Raw genomic sequence first — 24,171 nt, 5'->3', positions numbered from 1 at the left:
AATTAAAAAATAAGAAAGAGTAAACAATCTATTAAACGTAATTACGTAATAAAAATTTTAAAAATCAATTAGAATAAAAACCAAAAATAGGAAAGAAATTTTATATTTTACTATTTAAATTGTTCGATGATATATAAAAAAAATATAAATTAGAAAAAAGATAAAACCACCCAAAAAGATCTACATAAAATATTTCAAATCCTTGAAGGTAATTAAAAAATGACTTATTGCATGTATAATAAATCGTATGTCGTATCCACTTTTGTTATGCAACATATTTGAATAAATTATTTAATTTCTCTTTGGAATGTAAATTGTAGGAATTTAGATGTACTTTTTGTTTATAATATATTATTTGATTTAAAATTTTGAAACATTTCAAATTCGTATTATAGAAAGCACTTAACTTTCTCCCTTTCCCACCCCACCCCAACTTGCTAAATAGGGAGCGAGAAGAAGAAAAAAAAATGAACCCGAAAATGTCTTAAAAACCATGGCAAGGATACGCCTAATTAAGTACATGTGTTCGATATTCGGTTACACATGTCATTAGCGCACAAAGATATATGGGCATGTTGCAGAGTGTTGAAGAAATGAATTTTATTAATTATTACATGTGTAACTTTTTCTGACATTAGTGGGAATATTTTTGAAAAAAAAATGTGTTTTTAGTGGTTAATAATATATTTGGGTTGAGTTAAAAGCATGGAATAAGTAGGAAATAACAGGATTTTCTAATTACTTAATGAAATAAAGAGGTAAGTACGGAAGAGAAGTGTTAAATATTTAATTTTGTCTTTAAAGGCTGTAGAAAATTGTGATATCTCCATCTTTTTTGTATGGTAATAAAGAAAACAAATGACGTCAGGATGACAGGATTTTTGAAAGTGTTTATACGAAGAAAACTCTGATATCAACGAAAAAAGTTTCAATTATGGTATTGGAAGTATGATGAATGGATTGCCACTCACTTTCGTCAGATCCCAATTTTCTAAAAAAATTGTGGAATCTTGGATAGGAAGATTTGAAACCGTGTTGATCCAACTGTGAAAAATACTCGCACTATATTTCCAATGACACTATTTAAAAATTATTAATTCTAATTAGCAAAATGATAAATGATTATATTTTCCTCTTATTATCAATATTACTGTTACAGTCCTGCTTCGAATGTTCTGTGATACGTAACGTTGCGTTCATTCTTAACGAGTCTTTCTCCTATAGAATCGGAAGATCATTTTCACGGTGTAATGATACCTTTCAAGTACCCACCAGTTTCTTTTTCTAGATAAAACACCGTAATTGTATACATTTTGTTTACATAATGTCTTAAGTACTTTATCACCATTGTAGATCTCGTTCGAATGTTGCATATTTAATGTCGATTTCTATAGTTAAGTAAGAATGGGGAATTAACGCCTTAAAGTCTAGACTGGACAATAAAAATCAGTGGGCGCCACCTCGGAAAGATTTCGACCGGTGACAAGGGAATTTGAGCCGAAGGAATTGGCATTTGAGCCCCGAAAATCAGTTTAAAACCGTCACATTTTAAGGGGATCTTTTTACGACTTAAAATTTTTTTTTGTTTTTATGGTTTTGTTGGTTTGTGTACCTACCTGTGTTAAAAGCATATAACATAAGTGTGACTTGGTATACAAGTAGCTTAAGGGGATCTTTATATGTATTGTTAGTTGAGAATCTTAACATTTTATCTGAGTAAAGATTTCTCTTGTAGAAAACCGAAAAAAAAAATAGATCTCTTAAATTTGATAAAGCATATTACACAAATAATTAATTTTGAGCTTTTCCTGTTCCTTTTTTTATAAATGGAATTTTTATAAGGTCTAACGCGATTTATTTAATCATTTATTAAAGCAATGTTTCAAAACTTGGCTTGCATCATTATCATGCTAAAAAAATTAAATATAAATAAAAATTAGTCACGTAATAATGTTTTAAAATATATGCTATTATAACAATAGGGTTATATTTACATATACCCAACTCTATCCCACTTATTGTAAAAGATTGATGGTTTACGAACTGCAAAAACGGCTATGGAAGCTTGATGTATTGAACTGAAGTTTTATCATTATAATTTTCTTGAAGAACGTCTCATTCCCACTCATGCATTTAATTGACGTTATTGAGATATCAACTTTAAATCACTAAAGTTTTTATTTTAATAATAGGGTTGTGTCTACATACATATATATTCATCTTTATCCTACGCATTGTAAAAAATTGAACGTTTAAGATTTGCTTGGGAAGTTTGATGTATCAAAATAAACTTTAATCTTCATAATCTTTGAGTCATTGACTGTCTCATTCCCACTCATATTCTTAATTCACATTATTGACGTGTCAACTTTAAATCCCTAAAGTTATGTTATTTTATTTATATGTCTCATATTATATACTCATGTTATAGGTTATGTCTACATACATCTATCTTTATCTCACTTAATGTAAAAAATTAAACTTTAAAGCATTGCTTGGGAAGTTTGACGTATTAAAATGAAGTTTGATCTTTTTAATTTTCTTGATTTATTGACCGTCTCATTCCTACTCATGTACTTAATTGACATTGATGTATCAACTTTAAATCACTAAAGTTAAGTTATTTTAATAATAGGGTTTAGTCTACATAGGTATATCTATCTTTAACTCACTTATTGTAAAATATTTAGCGTTTAGGAAATGCTCGGGAAGTTTAACGTATCAAAATGAGGTTTCATCTATTCAATTTTCTTTAGTTTATGACCGTCTCATTCCCACTCATGTACTTAATTGACATTGACGTATCAACTTTAAATCGCTAAAGTTATGTTATTTTAATAATAGGGTTATGTCAACATATATATTTCCTCATCCCACTCATTGCAAAAGATTGAACGTTCAAAAACTGCTCTAGAAGTTTGACGTTTTGACAAGTTTTATCTTTATAATTGTCTTAAATTATTAGCCGTTTCATTCTCACTCATGCACTTAATTGACATTATTGATGTGTCAACCTTTAATCGCAATGTCTACATATATCTATCTTTATCTCACTTATTGTAAAAGATTCAACGTTTAAGAACTGCTTGGAAAGTTTGCCGTAATTAAATGAAGTTTGATCTTTTTAATTTTCTTGATTTATTGACCGTCCCTTTCCCACTTATACTCTCAATTGACATTATCGACGTGTCATCTTTAAATCGTTAGAGATATGCTTTTATAACTATAAGATTATGGCTACATATATCCATCTTTATCACACTTCTTGTAAAAGATTAAAGGTTTGGGAAATACTTGGGAAGTTTAACGTATCAAAATGAGGTTTCATCTTTTTAATTTTCTTCAGTTATTAACTGTCTCATTCCCACTTTTACACTTAATTGACATTGACGTATTAACTTTAAATCACTATAAAGTTATGTTATTTTAATAATAGGGTTATGTCTACATATATTCTTCTTTTTCCAACTCATTGTAACAGATTTAACGTTTATGAACCTCAAAGACGGCTCTGAAAATGTGACGTAAAAAAAAATTGAAATTTTATCATGCTCATTGTCTTAAATTATTGGGCATTTTAGTTCCACCTGTGTATTGAATTGTCAATAAGCATTTAGGTTAGGCAGATATACAGGGTGTTTCCTAACTACAGTACGAAACTATACAGGGTGAATCGTTAGGTCGTTTTTTGAAAAAAAGTTCCTATGAACGTATGTCGGGAGTTGCTTTGTTTCTGAGATACAGGGCGATAAAGGTTCAAAAAAATAACGGTATTTTAAAAATACTATAACTATCCGTAAACCGATTTGGTTGAAATTTGGTGCAGTTATAAGACGCTTATTTAGCTGTAACTAGATTGAAATTATTAGGTCCAGTGGCGTGTCAGTGGGCACCACATGCTTATTGTTGAGAAAAAAGCAAGGCCAATAATTGTTCTGCAGCTTTTTATTTATTTTTGTATTTAAGCAACTAAAAATACAACTTTTTCGTATCTTATATTATCTTCATATCTGGCTTTGTTTTTGAAAAAAAAATTTAAAGTATCTTTAACTAATTTTAAAAATTATCCATGGACGACAACATGAAATAAAAACCAATTAATTCGATAAACAATTTCGACCTTAAAGTAAAGGAGCAAAATGCCCACCTTCTGATAAAATACACGACTGCAAACGATTTGTCATTGAGTGTCTGACACGCTCAAAAATACCTGGAGTATCCCTTATGATAAACAGTAATCCAGGGGATTCATATCAGGACTGCGAGCCGGCCAATTTTGAGGTCCTGCACGTTCAATCCAGCAATTAAGGTAGATGACGTCGAGATGCTGACGAGCAAGAACACTGAAATGAGCTGGAGCCCCGTCGTGCATAAACCCATGTTGACTCTTACTTGTAGGGGTACTTCTTCTAATAAAGTGGGTAAATGGTGTTGCAAGAAATCCGTGTAGGATTCATCTGTTAATCTTGCCGGTAAAAAAAAATGGGCCAATTAGGTAGTCACCAATAATTCCTATGCAAACGTTCAGCGAAAATTGTTGCTGAAAATGAGTTTCTCTAATAACGTGGGGATTTTCGTCGGCCCAAAAATGATCATTGTGGAATTTCATAATACAATCTCTTGAAAAATTTGCCTCGTCCGTAAATAAAATATTTGGTAGGAAATTATTATTGTGTGCCATCGTATGAATCAACCACCTGCAAAACATTAATCTTGGATGAAAATCCCGAGGCAGTAGAGCTTGTACACGCTGTATGTGATATGGATGCAGGAGGTTTCTTTTTAGAACTTTCCAAACGGTTTTTGAACTGACTTCAAGCTGCAGTGCAATCTTTTGGAAGGATCTTCTTCTATCGCATCAAGTATAGCTTCTTCCAGTTCAGGCGTTGGTATAGTTTCTGGTCTTCCACCACCCATATTTTTATTAAAACTCCCAGTTTCACATAATCTTGCATGTAGTTTTCTAAATATTTTTGCACATGGAATTACTCTGTTAGGATATCTGTCCTGGTAAATTCTTCGTGCTTCTTCCGCATTTCCATTTGCTAATCCATAAATAGAGTGCATGTCGGTCATTTCATGGTTAGTAAAATTATTCATGATGGAGTAATGAATCACTGCTAATTGACAGCTGAATTTTACTTATAGCAATTCTATCACTGTCAGCTGGTCTCCAAAGCAGGTAGGTACAAAGGAGGTACTTGAATAGACTTGCCAATTATTTTTCATAAGAAGCAATGTATTTGTTATTTTGTTGTATTTCAAAAATCTGATAATAAAAATCGTAGAAGTTGAATATTTATTATCATAGTAAACAAGACACAAGAGACTAAAAAGTCGTGCATTGGAGGGTGGACATTTTGCTCATGTACTTTAAGGTCGAAATTGTTTATCGAATTAATTGGTTTTTATTTCATGTTGTCGTCCATGGATAATTTTTAGAATGAGTTAAAGATACTTAAGTTTTTCTCGAAAACAAAGCCAGATATGAAGATAATAAGATAAGATACGAAAAAGTTGTACTTTTAGTTGCTTAAATACAAAAATAAATAAAAAGCTGCAAAACAATTAATTACTGGCCTTGTTTTTTCTCAAAAATTAGCATGTGGTGCCCACTGACACGCCACTGGACCTAATAATTTCAATCTAGTTACAGCTAAATAAGCATCTTATAACTTCAAATAACTGCACCAAGTTTCAACCAAATCGGTTTAAGGATAGTTGAGTAAGGATAGCAACTCCCGACATACGTTCATAGGAACTTTTTTTCATAAAACGACCTAACGATTCACCCTGTATAGTTTCGTACTGTAATAAGTTTGTTGAATGTATTGATGTTCGAGGTTAGTACGGCAGCAGAAACCTTATGCTTTCCGCAAGTATTCGTTGTTGTTGTATATTCTATTTCCACTCATATAGGTTATTCACAATTCTAGCAATTTATTATCGAATAACGATATTTGTCAGATAAGTTGAATTATTATTGGGATAACTGAATAAGAATAGTGAAAATTGTGACCACTTTAGTTATGCATAGATTTTAAATAATTTTTTTTGTTTCTAGTGGCCTAATGTTGATATATATAGTCTATTTTGGCAATAAAAATATTTACTAAACCCTTCTTTATTTACTTGTTTGTTATGTATATTAAAATTAAGGGAAAACCAATTCAGGTAGATTTCCAATAATTGGAAACCCTGCAACGATATTCTGGGTAGAAATTTCTGCAAGTTATGTATTTAACGTTCTACAAATACCTGATGAAGGTCTATATACAGGGTGTTCATTTAAAAACTTCCCACCACGGATTTATCGAAAACCACTATTTAAAAAAAAAACGCCGAAATACGTCAAAAGGTTTGTCAAGGGGGACAACTTTCTAACCTAAAATTACTTCACCCCGTATCACCCATTGCCCCCCAGGGTCATCCCCTTAAAAAATTTAAATGGCAAGGGGTATCGAGTAATAGGTTGTTTAAAAGGTCTTTCGAAGTCTTTTATTTTAACGTTTGATTTTTTTAAATCGGTCGATTGGTTTTCGAGAAAATTAGAAAAATCTTTGTTTATCTTAATTTGTTCAGATAGAAAACAAAAACAGTGAAAATATCAGTTTTTATTTCAATAAGTGTTTAAAATGTTGCCCGTTTTTGGCCAAACAATGATATAGGCGATGTTCAAATTCCTGACGGACATTTTCAAAAACATGTTGTGGGATATCATGGCAGCTGTCGATGATGCGTTGACGAAGTTCATCCAAACTTTCAGATTGGGGAGTAAACACAATAGATTTCAAATGAACCCATAGAAAAAAGTCTAACGGCGTTATATCAGGAGATCTAGCAGGCCATTCTATAGGCCCCCTTCGCCCTATCCATTTATCTGGAAACTCGTCTTCTAGCCATTGCCGAACAGGAAGAACATAGTGAGGAGGAGCGCCGTCTTGCTGGAAATATATTTCAGCCTCATCAAAGAAGTATAGGGTTTTCATCATCATCGATTTGGTTTTCAATGGATTCAATGGATTGATGGTATTTTCCAACATATCCAAATACATGTCTCCATTTAAATTTCCGTTAATAAATAATGGCCCAATCACTTTATTTCCTAAAATGCCTGCCCATACATTAATTTTTTGAGGGTACTGGGTATGCCTTTCTACAAATGCATGAAGATTTTCATTGCTCCAATATCTACAGTTATGCTTATTAACAAATCCATTTAGATAAAATGTGAATTTATCGCTGAAGCAGATATTCTTTACATGAATAGTATTTTCATTAATCGCTTCAGTCATTTTTTCACAAAACTCAACTCGCCTATCGAAATCGTCTTCGGTTAACTCTTGCAATATTTTCATTTTGAATGGATGAAATTTATCAAGTTTGGTAACTTTGTGAACAGAGCCTAATGAAATACCAGTGGCAGCAACAACTTTGCTTAATAAATTATTAGGATTTATTCCATAATGACCCAAAACTTCAACTTGAGCGGCTTCATCCAAAATTCGCCAATGATCACGTTTTTTATTTGCAACAGATCCAGTTTCAGTAAACTAAGTAACTTAATAGGTCCAAAATATACCTATGCGAAGTTATCTTCTCCGGATGTCTGGCGTTAAACGTGACAGCAGTTTGCCGAGCACATTGATTTTGGGCACCATAAACTAGAATAATTTCCACTCTTTCGGCTAGTGTGTAAACCATTTTGGAAGTAAAATTTTCAATTCAACAAATACATTTTCACTATTCCAAGACTGTCACAAATATAACTGACGGCAAAATAAATTCTTTATTTTCCTTAGCAATTATAAATAACTATTTTTGAAGGTGGTAGACAATGGTACAGTGAAAACATCTTGTCGGACTTGCATTGTCTTATTTATTTATTGTAACACGACGTTTCGGTTGGTAAGTATCTCCAACCGTTATCAAGTGTAAACTGTTGTAAAAACTCAAGTATAAATAACTAAGCAGGTATAACAATAAATACAGTTCGCCCAGGATATCTGTGTTGATGAAAAGAATGCGGAAAAAAATTCAGGTTGTTATTTTGTTTTTTCCACGTCTAATCTTCGGAATTGCTATTTATGTTGATAGTTTCCGTTTTAAATTATAAACGAATTGTAGATTTGACAAACTCTAACGGGCAACATTTTGAACACTTATTGAAATAAAAACTGATATTTTCATGTTTTTGTTTTCTATCTGAACAAATTAAGATAAACAAAGATTTTTAAAACTTTCTCGAAAACGAATCGAACGATTTAAAAAAATACAAACGTCAAAATAAAAGACTTTGAAAGACCTTTAGAACAAGCTATTACTTGATACCCCTTTCTATTTAAAATTTTTAAGGGAATGACCCTGGGAGGCAGAGGGTGAAAGGGGGTGAAGTAATTTTAGGTTAGAAAGTTGTCCCCCTTGACAAACCTTTTGACGTATTTCGGCGTTTTTTTTTAAACAGTGGTTTTCGATACATCAGTGGTGGGAAGTTTTCAAATGAACACCCTGTATAATGAAAACTCTTAAGAGTAATAAAGTTTTCTTTACAAGCATTTTAGTGGTTTTCCTAATTAAAATTAATCAATTAATGAGTTTCTAATCTATTTTTGCTGATAAAAAAGCTGTGGGAAATTGAAGATAATACAAAACTCTTTTATCTCTGTGTAGGTAACGAAATATCTGATCTCTTCAAAGATTAAAGTGGAATGCCTCAGTGTAGCAGTTTGGGACCCTTGTTTTTATTAATTACACCTCTAGATTTTATCTTCAAATAAAACACTTGTGCATTTTTATGCTCACAATTTGCAATTGTGATATTTATTTTTTTCATGTCAGTTTAAATTAGCCGAGAAGAAGATTAGTCAAGAAATACAAAATTCGTCCATTTTCACAAAGATTTGTGTTGTTGCTTTTTATAAAACAGGCTATTTATGTTTCCAGTTGTCGACAAGTGCAAGAGCTTCTAGTGGATAACAACCTTTAATTTAAACATCACGTCTCTAATATTCTTAAAAAGGCATATCCTGCTTAAAAATTAATGAAATTGCACAGGCATTTGTGTAGCAGCACAGACTACAGACAGACAGTGCTTTCCAGTCTAATGTAGTTTATGGCTGTGGTCTTGATTACACATGAAGATAAGCGTAGAGTGCAAGGGCTCCCAAACTCTTGCATTTATTTAATATCTGGCATTTGCAGGCGAAACTGCGTTTCATATAAACCGCACCAACCTGGATGACTCAATATAGAAAATCGAAGAATTGTCATTATATGATATTTCTTTATATAATTTTAAAGTATCGTAGTCCGCCTTACCTTATCAAAAAAAATATTTTAAAAATTATATACACTATTTAAATTTATGAAGAAATACTATTAACCGCATTTATGGCAAAAAACACAGTTATTTAAACGATCAGTTTCATACAATTTTGCGTATCATAGAAATTCCTTAAATTTAGATCTAGATTGACTATCAATTTCTTGTAGTACTTTTAATGAAAAGATAATTTTACGTGTAATGAATCAGAACGGTATAAACTGAGTGCTTAATTATGATTCTTGGATTGTTTATTGCAGTTTTTTTTGTACGTTTTCTGACGTCTTTGATATAGGGACTAAACATTTGTTTTTTTTTATTGTTAATTATTACTATTAAAAATGGTTTTTTGGAGAAAATACTTATATTGATTGCATTATAGACTTTAGATTTGAAATTTTAAACTTCTTTAAGTAATTGGAGATACAGTACGGTAATTTCAAAAAAACGAACCACCCTTAATATCTTTAAAAAAAAATTCATCAATCTAGATATACAGGAGGACGTATAATTTTATATTTGACAAAGTTCTGTCAATCACCTACTCACTTTGGTATGTCAAATGCGAACCCCTATCGTGTGACACAATATTGTAAGTAGCACTAAAATGTTTTTAACAGTGCTAAAAAGATTAAGTCGGGTGACGTACCAACGAATAGTGACCAAAAAGTCTGGGAATAATGGATATGTTATCTAGCTCAAACTTATGTATTTCAAATGGCTACCCTAAGTGTACCTAGTGATACCTCATTTTTAAAGGCATACAATCTCCTATCTAATCAAACAAAAAAAAACCAAATCGGTTGACGTATAAGCAAATAGTAAGCAAAAATATATGGTAATAAAAGACAATATATGAGATGTTCAGAGCTAAAGTGGATCAAGTCCATAATTCATAGTTTTGAGATAAATTGAGTTAAAGTTATATTACACAAGTGACTCGTCAGAGAGAGTTAAATGAGATTGTTCTTTTTAGAATTGTGTTATGAAGACTAACTTAAATATTCGTCATGGTTTGAAAATTCAAAATTAGGAATGAAAGGTGATAATACACTTTTAATTAGAAATTATTGGACTTGATCCACTTTGGCTCTAAAATGTTTCTGACAAAAGATAAATGAAATAAAAAACACAATGAAAAATCAAATGTATTATTACTTTTTAGCCAGCATATAAAAATATCACTGAAAGTTTAATCAGATTTCATTGAAGATAATATATATATATATAATATTCTGCAATATTTTTCTTATTTAAACCAGTTTGTGATCTAGTTTGTTTTTAAAATGTGCATGGGTATTGGGTGGAAGAAATGGTAAAAGGGACAACATATCTTTTTTCTTTGCCCCGGTGACCACTCTGGCAGTTTTGTATAAGTGATCTTGGTCTCACTAAATTTAGAATTTTTCGTCGACATGGTTACTTTTGAGAAAGCAACATCTGAATTTAAAGTATTTTTGAACTGCAGTGTCCAAGGTTTCTCCCGCTCATACCTCATCCACCTCATTTCTAGCCATTTTACGGGACCACCTGCGTCAGTTTTCTTCTTATTAACTAACATTTGTTCAAGGTTTTTAGTTGTTAAAATATTGGATGTATTTACTTTGATAACCATAAAAGGCTTCTTTGACTTTGCTTTCTTGACAACTTGTAGCCAGTCCTCAGGTGTAATAATTTGAATACACTTTCGTGACGCTGATTCAATTACTCCAAAATCTTGATCATTAGGAAGAAATGAGTGACCAGAAACTAAAAATTTATGATCAATTGTTTTAATGCTTAACTGGGGATCTAGGACCAAGTTCAACAATGTAGAGGCCACTTTAATATTTCAATTTTGGCCAGTACACGAATAAGAGTAAAGAATTACATGGGAATGATGTTTGGCCTCCTCCCTAATATGTTTTGCAAGCATAGACGCTACCTCTTGTGATCCTCTCCCTCCTTCTGTCTCGTCCCATAAGTGCATGTATCCATTATTTTTGTTGAAAGAAGGGATTCCAAAATTGTACACATACATATTCCGCTTATAGTATGCTATTGATGTAGTTAATTTTGGATATGGGAGAGCCTTTTGAAGATCGAATGTTGCAACATAACAGGTATTTGATGCAGAGGCTTTATCAGTTTTAAGAGACTCTCTGGCTTGTAGGGCTTTAGTCAAGTGCAATTTCTTTTCAAGTTCAAATTGACTACGCTGCTCCGGATCATCAGTAGAAGCTTCTATCTTCAATTGAAATTCATCACATCTACTGCAGGTATCTTTTGCAGGAACTTTGAAATGTAAGTTAAATTTAGTAGAAAAAACGTGATAGTAAAACTTTTGTTTCAAAGCTTGCTTCCCTTCGCTATTGCATTTCTCAACATACAAGTCATATAATTTTTTTATATTTAAATCAGGATGAAGATATTTCCTTTCCGGATTTTTTCCTGCTGTAATGGCTCTGATAGGCAGGAAAAGAGTTGATATGTGCTACTATATCAGTATCATCAAGTTTATTCTTTGGAACTCCTTTCCCGCGTGAATCGATAACGGCGTGAACTTTAGGCTTTGAAACGCACCTGTAAACTCTTCCATGACTAAGCTGAAGAGTTTCCAAAAAACATTTCTTGCACACTGTTTGAGAATTTGCACCGTCTCTTAAAACATAACTGTAGCAGACACCTTTTTCACTAGCACTTCCATCTCGTATTCGCTTACGCTTCACTCTTTGACTCAAAACAGAACTCCTGATATATACATTTAGTTTGCTGAAGTCCCCTAACTTTCAAAATGATTTGAATATGCACTTCCTCTGTTCCTCTGTGAATTTCTCATTACATCTTTTTTTGCCATGGCAGGGTGAGTTTTTAAAGTTTTTTTTTGCTATTGCTTTACCTTTTACTGAGTTATAGGCGAGTCTACTATTTCTTAGTTGCTGTCTTTTTCTTTTTTTTTTCCAAGCGTTTTAATTTTTTAAACACGTAAACAAGTACACAAACAAACACCACGTGCCACCACGGACTTGGTCCACTTTGGCTCTGAATTTTTTAAAATTTTTTTCAGAACTAAAGAAAACTACTGGCTTCTGTTGGCAAACTACGTTAGAAACAAACTACAGTAGGGACTTGATTCACTGTGGCACTGAAAAGATACACTTTTATTGGGTATTATTGTATACTAAACCCATTTTTTGAAATTTTGGACTTGATCCACTTTAGCTCTGAACGCCTCATATATTAACTTAAACTTTGGAGGTCAAATGGTTGCCTCATAGTGTCACAAATCATTTTAAATGGCAAACAATTTTTCGTCTAACCAGTGAAAACGTTATGGTAATAAACAGTTCATTGAGTCCAAACAGTCCAAAAAATCCTCCTCGAAAATACAATTTATCCTTCAATCGTCCAATCTTTTGAAAATGAAGTGGATGAAATTGGTGTTGAGATACTAAACGAAAACGATGTGTATTTCCAACAAGATGGAGCTCCCCCGCACTACGCTTCAGATAGTTCGAGAGTGGGTTAATCAATAGTTTCCAGGGATGTCGATTGGCAGGCGTGGTGGAATTGAATGGCCCGCACGGTCGCCAGACTTAACACTACTAGATTTTTTCGTTCGGGGGTATTTAAAAAGCAACGTTTATAAAACCTTACCTGAAAATATTAATGATTTGAAAGATCGAATTAGTCGCGAATGTAAAGATATTAGCGGATAAACACTTGCCAATCTTCGTGAGGAATTTTAACACAGACTCGCAAATAACGGAGCACATTTTGAGCACTTAATTAAATAAATTCTGATATTCTGATGATATAAGTCTCTAAAGTGACATTTTTATACACCGTTGGGTGGGTTTATTTCTTTGCTCTCAAAATGTTCAAAGCCAATTTGCCTAAATTTGGTAAAATTATTAATATCGCTATAACTTTGTTATTTTTAGGTTTAGGCTATTAGTGTAAATAAATATTTTATTAAGAAAATTATTATCTTTTATTTGATTTCTTTCAAAATATATATTTTAAAAATAGACATATTCGACTTATGTATAAACATACAAGGGATTCTGTTTAACAACAGTACATTTTCTCGATGAAACGCGATGTTCAATTTTTTTCTGTTTTCACTATTGATTAATCAACAGAAAAGATCCTACTAGTTTGCTAATTTAACCGACCCTATATCTTAAATATTAACAAAGATACCAATAGTGCTGACCTAATCGGAGGCACCCTGTATATAATGCAATACCATTAATAAAGTCATAAGTTGACAAGCCAATCTTATAACCTACGACCTCAATTAAGAAAAGTGACTTAATTCTAAAATATTGATTGGCACAGGCTTATACTGATTTTTAATTTAAAGCGTTATTAACATTATAATTAAATAGAAATTATATTTTTTTAAATGAACTGTGGGCCACAATATTAAGACCAGAATTCTGAAAAATTTTGAAATTCTTAACCTTTTTTTTATATACTTTTGGTCATTATTGTTTGGTTTTTGCAAACTTTTTTTTTTAGCAAATAAAGAATGTGTATTATTATTATTATTATTATTACTATTATTATTAATATTATTAAGAACTTTTACGAAAAAATTTCTTTTGAATGAATTTTCTGTTTCATTACATGGGAACACAATTCTTCCATTATTCGATATTCTCGAGAAACTGAGCACAGAAGTTTTCAATCCCATATCGTCAAAAATTGAATGTTGGGGCTCCTATTTTTGCGACTTTAAGAGCACCTCTTTGCGTAATGATCGATTCCCCAACCTGTATAGGGTAATTCGAGGAGAGTTGGCGCATCAGGTGAGATGACGCAGAAGCCATTTTGCCGTATCGCTTAACACGCATTTATTTTAACCGTACGGCAGGGTACCTTTAGACACGCCATTAGATTTTAAATAACTTGTTTTTGCTGTTCGGTTAATTAAGTGGGTGATTTTTTCAAAAATTATTTTTATGCTAGTCCAAAAATATTTTTATTGTGTGGAACAACATAGTTTTTAGGTAAGTTATGTCGTATGTATATTTGGTTTTTGCTTATTTTAGGATAGTCTATTGCTGTTTAAGTTTATGCTGTTTAACCTCAATTGGCCACGCTATTATAAACCGGCTATTTTAAATTTATTGCGCCAACTCTTCTTATATAGTAAGGTCAGTTGGCGCAATTACTGATGAGGTGAGTCGACGCAGGTTTTAAAAATGCTCCTACTTAAACTGGTTTGTTATGCCTTTCGCCTGTAATTAATTATATTTAACTTTTTTGCAGACATGCCTACACAATATAAAATGAAGATGGGATGCCGCCAGGTTCTTTAGTCTACATGTCAGAAAAGTTAGCAAATGTAAATAGTGAAATATTTTTTAAATGGCTTAGGGACCAATTTAAACCACGGAAACCTCAGGGAAAAGTACTATTGCTGCTTGATGGACATTCCTCCCATTGCAGCAATGTAGAAATGCTGGAGTATGCTGCTGAAAATAATATTATTTTATTTTGTCTACCTAGCCACACCACGCAGTTCTTGCAACCATTAGACAGAGGATTTTTTAAGTCTTTTAAAGCTTCCTATTATGATGCTTGCAATTTATTTTTACGAGCTAATCCCGAAAGACGCATTACCATGCTCCAATTTGGACAACTACTTGCTTCTGCGTGGGAAAAGTCTGCAAATATAAAAAATGTAGTTTCATCGTTTAGAGCAACAGGTATCGCACCTTTTAATCCGGATGTTACTCCTGACTATGCCTACCTGACAGAGGAAAGTCTACAAGACGCTCCACAGGAAGTTTCCGATAATAACACGGACATTAACAAAATAAGCCATAATTCTCCAGAGCCACAGCCAGGTTGTTCTCATTGGTCTAACCCAGATACCATTACTCAAACAACTGGCTAGCATTTTAACGTCTGTTGAAAATATCAAAGACAAAAAGGATAAGGCAGAAAGCAAAGCAAAAAAAGGCCAAAGTTTAATGTTAAAGGGAAAAAAGAAAGGTGCTAAGAAAAAATGCGTATCTGAGTTTGAATCTGACGACGATAATAATGAAGTTACCTACGACGATTCGACGAGCGGTGACGATGAATCTGATATCTGCGTTGGTTGTAAAGAGGAATACAGCAAAACCAAAAAAAAACAAGACTGGATACAGTGCATTCAGTGTATGAGATGGATGCACAAAATATCTAAATTTCTGCGACTTGTGTGGGAAAAAAACAGCCCAAAAAAGATAATTCTTTGTTACCAATAGATAGCCAATAAGACATTTTTCTGTTTTTAAGTTTGAATGAGTTTTTTTTTCTTACGTTCCTTTTTTCTGAAACAGATTTGTTTTTCAATAAAAGCTTTAAAATATTGATGTTATGTTTTTAATTATTTAAACACCTAATTTTAACACATTTCAAAAATTAAATTTGAAAGTGTGGCTTAAAAAAGAATGCGTCAACTCACCTTAGGCAGTGCGTCATCTCTCCTATATACATAGGGTGAGATGACGCAAAGATAAAAAAAAATAAATTTGGATTTTTGCCAACATTAAATCTTATTGTCAATTTCTTGCTTTCTAATAAAAAACTAATACTTTTCTTCACAAAAATCCGAATTTGTTTTTTAGTTTTTTTTTAATTTTAAAATCCAGACTAGTTTGAAAAAAAATGCGTCATCTCTCCTCTATTTACCCTATAGGCATATACTTTTTAAAATATATATATATATTTTAATATATTCTATATTTTTAAAAGATGGTTTTAATAACAAATAAGGAAAAAACATCTAGATTTTTTTTTCTAAGAGTTGGATCTGATATAAATGTTTAAGTCTTCAATTAAATCAAATTTCATGTTTGGCTTAACAACATTTCAGATATAGAACTGCCTAAAAAAACAAATTCCCTTAAGAAAATCTATGTGTTTTTTTTCTATTCAAGCGTACTATGTTGTAATTTTAGCACAAATATATGATTTTCGAATTCAATAGGTTCCAAATACTCCGATAAAATATACTCATATATTTATTTGGTGATATAAAAAATCACGACTTTTCGCGAGTTATTAATAATAAACATATCGACATTAATTAACTAACATTCCTTAGTCCGTCACTGTTCTCCCTTATTTACATACAATATCTCAAGCAAGTTTCATAGCCGCTTTATCGAGATGTTTGACTTACTAATGACTGTAATTATAAATTTGCCAAAGATATTGTTCCCGATTTTGACCCGCGGTAGTTAATACGAGGATATTATGAAAATCTGATAACCGCTACTGGTTTAAATCGAATGAAACGATCTCGTGAATATTTGTGCTTTTTTTTTGTTTTAACGTTTCCTATACGGTATTTACATAACGTATCGGAAAGAAAACTAACCCGTTAATCCAGGGTGGTCCCATCCCGGAGCGCTGTCATTTAAAAACGGTGTGGGATTGGCTCGACTGTAAATCACGTGGCAGTGGACCTGATTTTCTTCTCTTCGAGTTTTATTTTTTTGCTGCTGCCGCACGTCATTTCGACCATTTATTAACGCCCTCTGCAATTAATTTTGATTTTTCTTCTGTTTATTTTCGGTCTAGATGGTTGGCTCGTTAATTAATTAAAGGACACACGGAATATTAGGGTAGATTCGGTATGATTAAAATAAATTGGTTTTATTAAGCATTTGGTTCACTGCATCTAGGATTTTTTAAGAATATAGTCTCTATCAGGTTATTTTAAATGTACACTACAGTTAAATCGAATGGTACTGAAAAAAAAAGGAAACAATCAATTAACAGTTACAACAATTAGTATTTATAACTCAAAGTACAGTGGTTGTACAATACATAAATTAGAAACAGTTCAAACTTGGCCCACATTGGTAAAATGCAATTATTGTCTCTTAAGATTGTTCAGTCCAATGCAGAAAATGTTGAGGTGAGTGCAGTGCTCCAAATATACTAACATAATTCTTTACATAAATGCAGTTTGGCCATAATTTGTTCGATGACTTTTTTTTTTTGGCATTGGTTAAACCAACTGGTCGACTAAACCGACGACTCTCTGGTTACAATAGTTGCAATAGCCTAGTTCTTTACGTCGGGATCCTAAATTGGAGGTTACAGACGAGTTAGTCTCAAGGTATTAGGTTATTGACGAGTTGTAAAGAAAAATAGCATAGGAATTCAAATAGTGCTGTTCCAAAGACTGCATTCCACATAATAACAGTCTTGTCTTACATGCAATATATTGGGCTGGGAAAGAATTTTTTCTGCACTTTCCTACAATATTCAAGAATGCTTCTTACTAAGGCATTATAAAGCTTTCTTATTAGGTATTAGAATTTAACTTCTTTTTATGAATCCCAGCGTTCTAGATGCTTTGCATATAATATTGTCCAAATGCAAGTTAAAATTAAAATCTTTGCCAAAGATAACTCCATCTGTCTTATAGGTAAATTTTTTACGTAAGTGTTACTTAGGAAAGTATTACACTTGAAGACGCTTATGTGCTTACACCTGGAGATATTTAATATGAGATAGTTCTTGTCACACCAATTCTGTCTGTAGGAATTCCCTGAAGAATCATCAGCATACATTATGCAAGAACTGTTCTCAAAACAGCTGGTGAAGAGTGAAAAAAGTACGGAACCAATGTGCCAACGGTGGAGAACACAAAAAGTGACTCTCACTACAATTTTTTATTTTTTTTTATTTATTTAACGGGATCATCCCTTTTTTTACAAAATTTATAAAAAGGCAAATATTATGTAATTACGAGGGTGGTCCCAGAAGTACCCGGCCTGACCTAGAGATGTCGGTAGCAGTTTGAAAAATATCAGTGTATTAGAAAGTATACAATCTATAAAGCATATGTTTCAAGTTTGAAGACGCCACGTTGTTTAGTATTTATTTGGCAGCTATCAATAGTGAACGTTTTCAGTGAATTTGTGAAAATGGAGAAAATTGGTCATCATTATGTGATACAATACTTTTATTTGAAAGGCCTCAGCCCAACCAATATAAAAGCTGAACTGGATTCTACTCTGGGTGAGTCTGCTCCTTCGTTAACAACAGTAAAATATTGGGTAGCAGAGTTTAAACGAGGTCGTACGAGCTGCCAAGACGAGCATCGCAGTGGTCGACCAAATGAGCTGACGACTCCAGAAATTTTAAAGAAAATTCACAAAGTGGTACTGAATGATCGTCGACTGAAAGTGCGCGAGCTAGCGGTCATAGTAGGCATTTCAAAAATTGCGGTACATCGCATATTAACTGAAAATTTTGACATGAGAAAGCTGTGTGCAATATGGGCCGCATTTGCTCACACTCGAGCAAAAACAGTGCCGTGAAGATGTTTCAATTGAGTGTTTAGCGAAATTTAATAGCAACAAAGCAGAATTTTTGCGTCTTTTCATAACCATGGATGAAACATGGGTCCATCACTTCAAACCTGAGACAAAAGAACAATCAAAGCAATGGATTCAAAAGGGAGAACCGGCTCCAAAGAAGGCGAAAACCGTTTCATCTGCAGGCAAGGTCATGGCGTCGGTTTTTTGGGATGCGCGAGGGATAATGAAGCAAAAACGGCCGCATTTTGTTAAGAAGAAACTGTTGTTTTATCAAGACAATGCACCAGCTTACAAATCCGTTATTGCAATGGTCAAAATTAACAAATTAAAGTTTAAATTACTACCTCATGCACCCTATTCGCCAGATTTAGCCCCCTCAGATTATTTTCTGTTTCCAAACTTAAAAAAACTGGCTCAGTGCTCAAAGATTTTCCAACGATGACGAAGTGATGTCTGCAGTTAATTGCTATTTCGTGGCGCAAGACAGTTCTTATTATAAAATGCGTATCGAACTTATAAAACATTGCTGGGAAAAGTGTATAGAGCTGAAAGGAGATTATGTTGAAAAATAAATAATTTTTTTTCAAAAATTTTCGTGTTTTCTTTCTTGGATCGGGTACTTCTGGGACCACCCTCGTATATCACATTTCGAAAATAACATTCTATGCGATCATGATTATGGATCAGTAGAACATAACCTAAATTAGATTCATCAGATTACATTCAAGTTCAAAAAAGGCTATTAAAGTAATTCAACAAAATGTAACGTATATTAGTCAAGTGTGCGATATTACGCTAAAATAAGACCTGGAAATAAGTAGATGGATTTATATGTTAATGACATCAGATGTCTTAAATTTGAAAAAAAAATTAAGATATGGTGATTAAAGCCCAGTATTCTAACGATTGAAAAATAACGAGTGAAAAATCCAATAAATCCACAAGTAAGGCAACTGTACCAAACTCGTCGTAAAATAATCAGTACAAAATACCAAAAGTTCGAGCACCTCCAATCTTTAAAAAGCGTTTTACCCCCTTATGTTCACGAAGTTTATGACCCATTTCCCTATAAAGACATGTTTATATTTCTAATTATAATTTTTTTTTACAAATGAGTGTTTAAGTTGTATTTTGATATAAACAAATAATTTAAGAGATCAAACTTATTTGCTTTATTTGGGATATCTTACTAAACAAAACCTGGTAACAAACATTTTACAAAAAAAGGATAGTGGCAAAACCATGTAACTAACACGTATGACTAAAAATACCATTTTCTATTAAAATCAATGTATGAGCAATAGATATTTATAATTTATTTAACATAAAACTGTAAACTACAGGTAATACGGCGTAATACGGTAATAATAAAATTATTGTACATAAAACTGTAAACTACAGGTAATACGGCGACTTTTTTAGAGCCTCCTGTAAAATGTAGCTTTTGCAGATACTTGGTTTTGCGGTAACGTCGACGATAAAATTTTTGTAATAAGTTTTGGGTTTTAAGCGTTGGTTTCATTCAAGTTTCATTTGTATCACGAATTATTTAATTATTTTTAGAGTTCACAATTATGTCACTGAAAGTGTAGTTGCTTCGGTCTTATACTTTTGGTCCGTGGGGATCAGTTTGAAACCTTGAGGTCTTGTCAGTAAAGAGCTTTAAAGGAATTCTTAAAAGAACTATAAATTATCAATATTAGTTTATTTCAAATAATCAGGTCTGGTTAGGCGAAGAGTCAAAGTTTATATGCAAAGAAAAGAAAAGATCAGTTCTCTTTCTTAGGGGTATCGTGCTTCAAAGAACCATATTGTATTTATATATTCGCGTCGCATATCAATATAGTGTGTTATATGCCGAAAATCTGACAATATTTATTAATTACCTCCTAAATATACCCCAAATACCGAATTTCAACCCAATCTGATCAATAGCAAAAGAGTTACGGTAGTCACGTCACCTGAAACTAAAATATCGAATATCTGTCAAAATGTTTTGATTGCATCCTAAATAAATCCCAATAAGTAAATTTCAACAAAATTGGACCAATAGCCCATTAGTTATGAAAGTCACGTTACTTGGAATTCAAATGTCAATTATCTGTCAAAAATAATTAATTAAATCCTAAAGAAATCACTAAATCCAAAATTGCATAATTTCAAATAATTTTTATAATTTTTTTCAATATCATAAAACTCACCTAGTAACCAAATTCATATTTTAAATTAAATAGATCAATACGATTCACTGTGTATAAATCCGATTATTTTTAAATGAATAAAACGTGCCAATTTGTTTTTGAGCCACCCGTTTTAACCTTGTTTTGTTTGGGTTTTTTTTTAAAATGGACTTGTTTGAAAAAAAATACATTTTTTCGGTACTTGTAATATAGCTGGAATTCTAAATTTTTAGTATGTGTTGTATAACAAAATTTGGGATCTTATAGATGATATTGCATTTTCTAATAATGTACAGGGACGCCGCAAATAAATAAAACGCGAAAACTCAAATATCTCAAATATTATTAATGTTAGAAGAATTTTAATTACACGTAAATAATCGGCTCATTCTAGTATTAAATAGCTGAAAATATAAGTCGTCCAGGTAGCGCCACTAGGAAGTTATTAAATAAAATATGGTTTTTGGGTCGGACCTTTATGGGAAAAATAGATTATTGCTCGTTCTGTATAATTCGGAAAAATTTCCTTTATATGGCATTTGAAAAAAAAATAATGACGCTTTTTTTTTAATAAAAACTTTTTTTCCGAAAAGCTTAGCAAAAAAATTTTCAAGAACTGAAGTTGCTAGAACTTGTTAATTTTTTTTTTCAAAAAAAAAAAACGCTGTCAAATCTCCTATAAAACTAAGCATTTTCGCCGAAGTACTTTTTTTATTCAAATTATTGTTTGGCCTCTGAAGCAGTTTAAATTTTTTTTTACTCACATTTATTTGCTTATGTATTTACCATGTATACAGATCTGGCCCAAAAAGTATAGGGCTTCTAAGCCCTCATTGACCCCTATGTCCTGAAAATTTCAAGTCGTTTAAAGGCTTAAAATTTGAGTTCTCGTGAGCGAAAGGAATTTAAGCCATTTTTTTATTAATTTTTGACTTTGAGCCAATAAGGCTGTCGTCGGTAGTGCTAAAAAAAATTTTTTTGGATTTATCATTTTCAAATTTTATCGTTTCACTATCCATACAGCCAAAGATATGAATTTTTATATATCAAAAAACCGGAAAATTAGGATTGGACGTGATGCACATACATACAGTGTGGTGACTTTAACTGGAATAAATTCAGTTAAAACTAATCAAAATTTATCTTGCATAATTCCTGAGACCCGTCGATTTTTGTTTATTTTTTTTCACATTTCAAGATAGTTTTTGTATTTTTTCACCTACAGGGGGGTCCAAATTAACCCCAACTTTTTTTTTTCAAATGGAAAGCCACTTTTTTTAAACTCTCATTGAAAAGAGCCCTTTTTCTTAATTAAGTTGCCCTGTTTACTTTTGTGATTCTAAAGGAGAAATACGAAAAAAAAATAAAAACCATTAAATTATTAAAAGTTGCGTTTAATGTATAAGATGCTCAAAATGAGCACCATTTACTTGTTGGCAAAGCCCAAGACGATAATAAAATTCGTTTCTGACATTTTCTAACACTTCTGGAGATATTTGTCGGATTTCTTGCCTAATACTTTCTTTGAGTTCGTCGAGGTTTCCTGGTTTGTTCATATAAATTTGACTTTTCAAATGTCACAGAAAAAAATCAAGTGGGGTGAGATCGGGAGAACGTGCCGGCCACTCGATTGCACCCCTTCTACCAATCCATCTGTTTGGTAAATTGTCATCTAAATACTGGCGTACATTACGGGCATAATGTGGGGGAGCACCATCTTGTTGCATCCAGATTCTTTCATCATACAAATCTGGATCGAACTGACTCGGATATAAGGCACGTAAGACTGGAACTAGTTCATGTTCAAGAAATTCTAGATATCTTTCCCCAGTTAAAGTATCATTGAAGAATATAAGCCCTATAACTTGCCTGCCAATTATGCCAGCCCAAACAGTAGTTTTCTGGGGATATTGTGTATTAGTTTCCCTTACCCAGTGTGGGTTCTCGTCAGACCAGTAGCGACAGTTCTGCTAATTAACATGGTCATTTAGGGTGAATGTAGCCTCATCAGAAAAAAGGATCCACTCCGAAGATATGCGATTTTCGTCAATGTTGTCGTCAACGTTCATCATTAATTCACAGAACTGAACTCTGCGATCTGGATAGTCTTCCAATAACTCTTGAACGAGTTGCATTTTTAAGGTCGTTTGTTTGCATTTTTTAAAATTTTTAGCACAGATTTATGAAGAATAGAGTTTTCGCGAGCTACTCTTCTGGCTGCAGTTACCGGATTTTCTTCCATCGCTAACAATACATTTAATTGGGTGTTTTCATCAATTTTAGAAGACCTTTGTCTTGAAACATCCCTCACGTGTCCAACTTCTCGAAATCAGCTTTCGATTTTACTAACCGTACCTTGGTTAATAGGTGGCAAATCAGGATATTTCTACCTGAATAAGTGGACAACCTCTAGCTGAGTACGACTTCAGTCCCCATAACCAATCATCATTAGGATTTCAATCTTGTGGGATTCGGATAAATAAGGCATTTTTTCAATATAAGTTAACTTATTTAACAACTGGTTGAAATTCACTTTAACAGTGATACTACAACAATGTCAGGAAATGTCTCGATACCAATAAAATAAACAAACACGCCAAAAATTTACCAACACAAAATATTTCGAGACTTTTAATAATTTATGCAACTTAATTAAGAAAAAGGGCTCTTTTCAATGAGAGTTTAAAAAAAGTGGCTTTCCATTTGAAAAAAAAGTTTGGGTTAATTTGGACTCCTGTAGGTGAAAAAATACAAAAACTATCTTGAAATGTGAAAAAAAATAAACAAAAATCGACGGGTTTCAGGAATTTTGCGAGATAAATTTTGATTAGTTTTAACTGAATTTATTCCAGTTAAAGTCACCACACTGTATACCTAGTCGCTAACCCTTCTATAAACAAAATTTTCATAACAACAAGCTTCTCAAAAATTAGTACCGAACTATTTAGAGCAGCCTTGAACAATCAATATCCAGGATGTAAGCCAATATTCAAAACGAATAGGCAATTAAAGAATAAGAAGAAGGGGTTAAAGATAATGAACTCTTCAATGGTTCCACGATATCTGTTAAAAAAAAATATATTTTCAGGAGGGTGTTGATATGATAATTGGAGCTGTTAAGGACCAGAAAAAGTGTTCTTTAATCTTTCTTTTTAAATGGGATGAAGCAAATGAGATAAAGAATTTTGAGTATTTTCTCGTGCAGCACTTTAATTTAAAAAAGAGCGTTTGAATTACTACTGTCTTATATGTAGGTACGGTTAGTAGATTTTTACAGCGACTATTAACATTATAAATCACAGTTTTAAATTCAAATCGACTTAATAGATATGGGCGTTTTAGTTTCAAAATC

The 24,171-nt window shown here is 32.4% G+C and overlaps 1 protein-coding gene across 1 annotated transcript in view; it reads left to right on the top strand.

Moving 5' to 3' along the window:
* LOC126739971 (ankyrin repeat domain-containing protein SOWAHB-like) overlaps positions 1–24,171 on the top strand; it is a 344,656-nt gene that overhangs the window by 87,579 nt on the left and 232,906 nt on the right. The window lies entirely within an intron of this gene.

This window comes from Anthonomus grandis, chromosome 8 (assembly GCF_022605725.1).
Source record: "Anthonomus grandis grandis chromosome 8, icAntGran1.3, whole genome shotgun sequence".
NCBI lineage: Eukaryota > Metazoa > Arthropoda > Insecta > Coleoptera > Curculionidae > Anthonomus > Anthonomus grandis.
The sequence above is the reverse complement of the archived record's forward strand: the minus strand, read 5'-3'. Positions and strand labels throughout refer to the sequence as shown.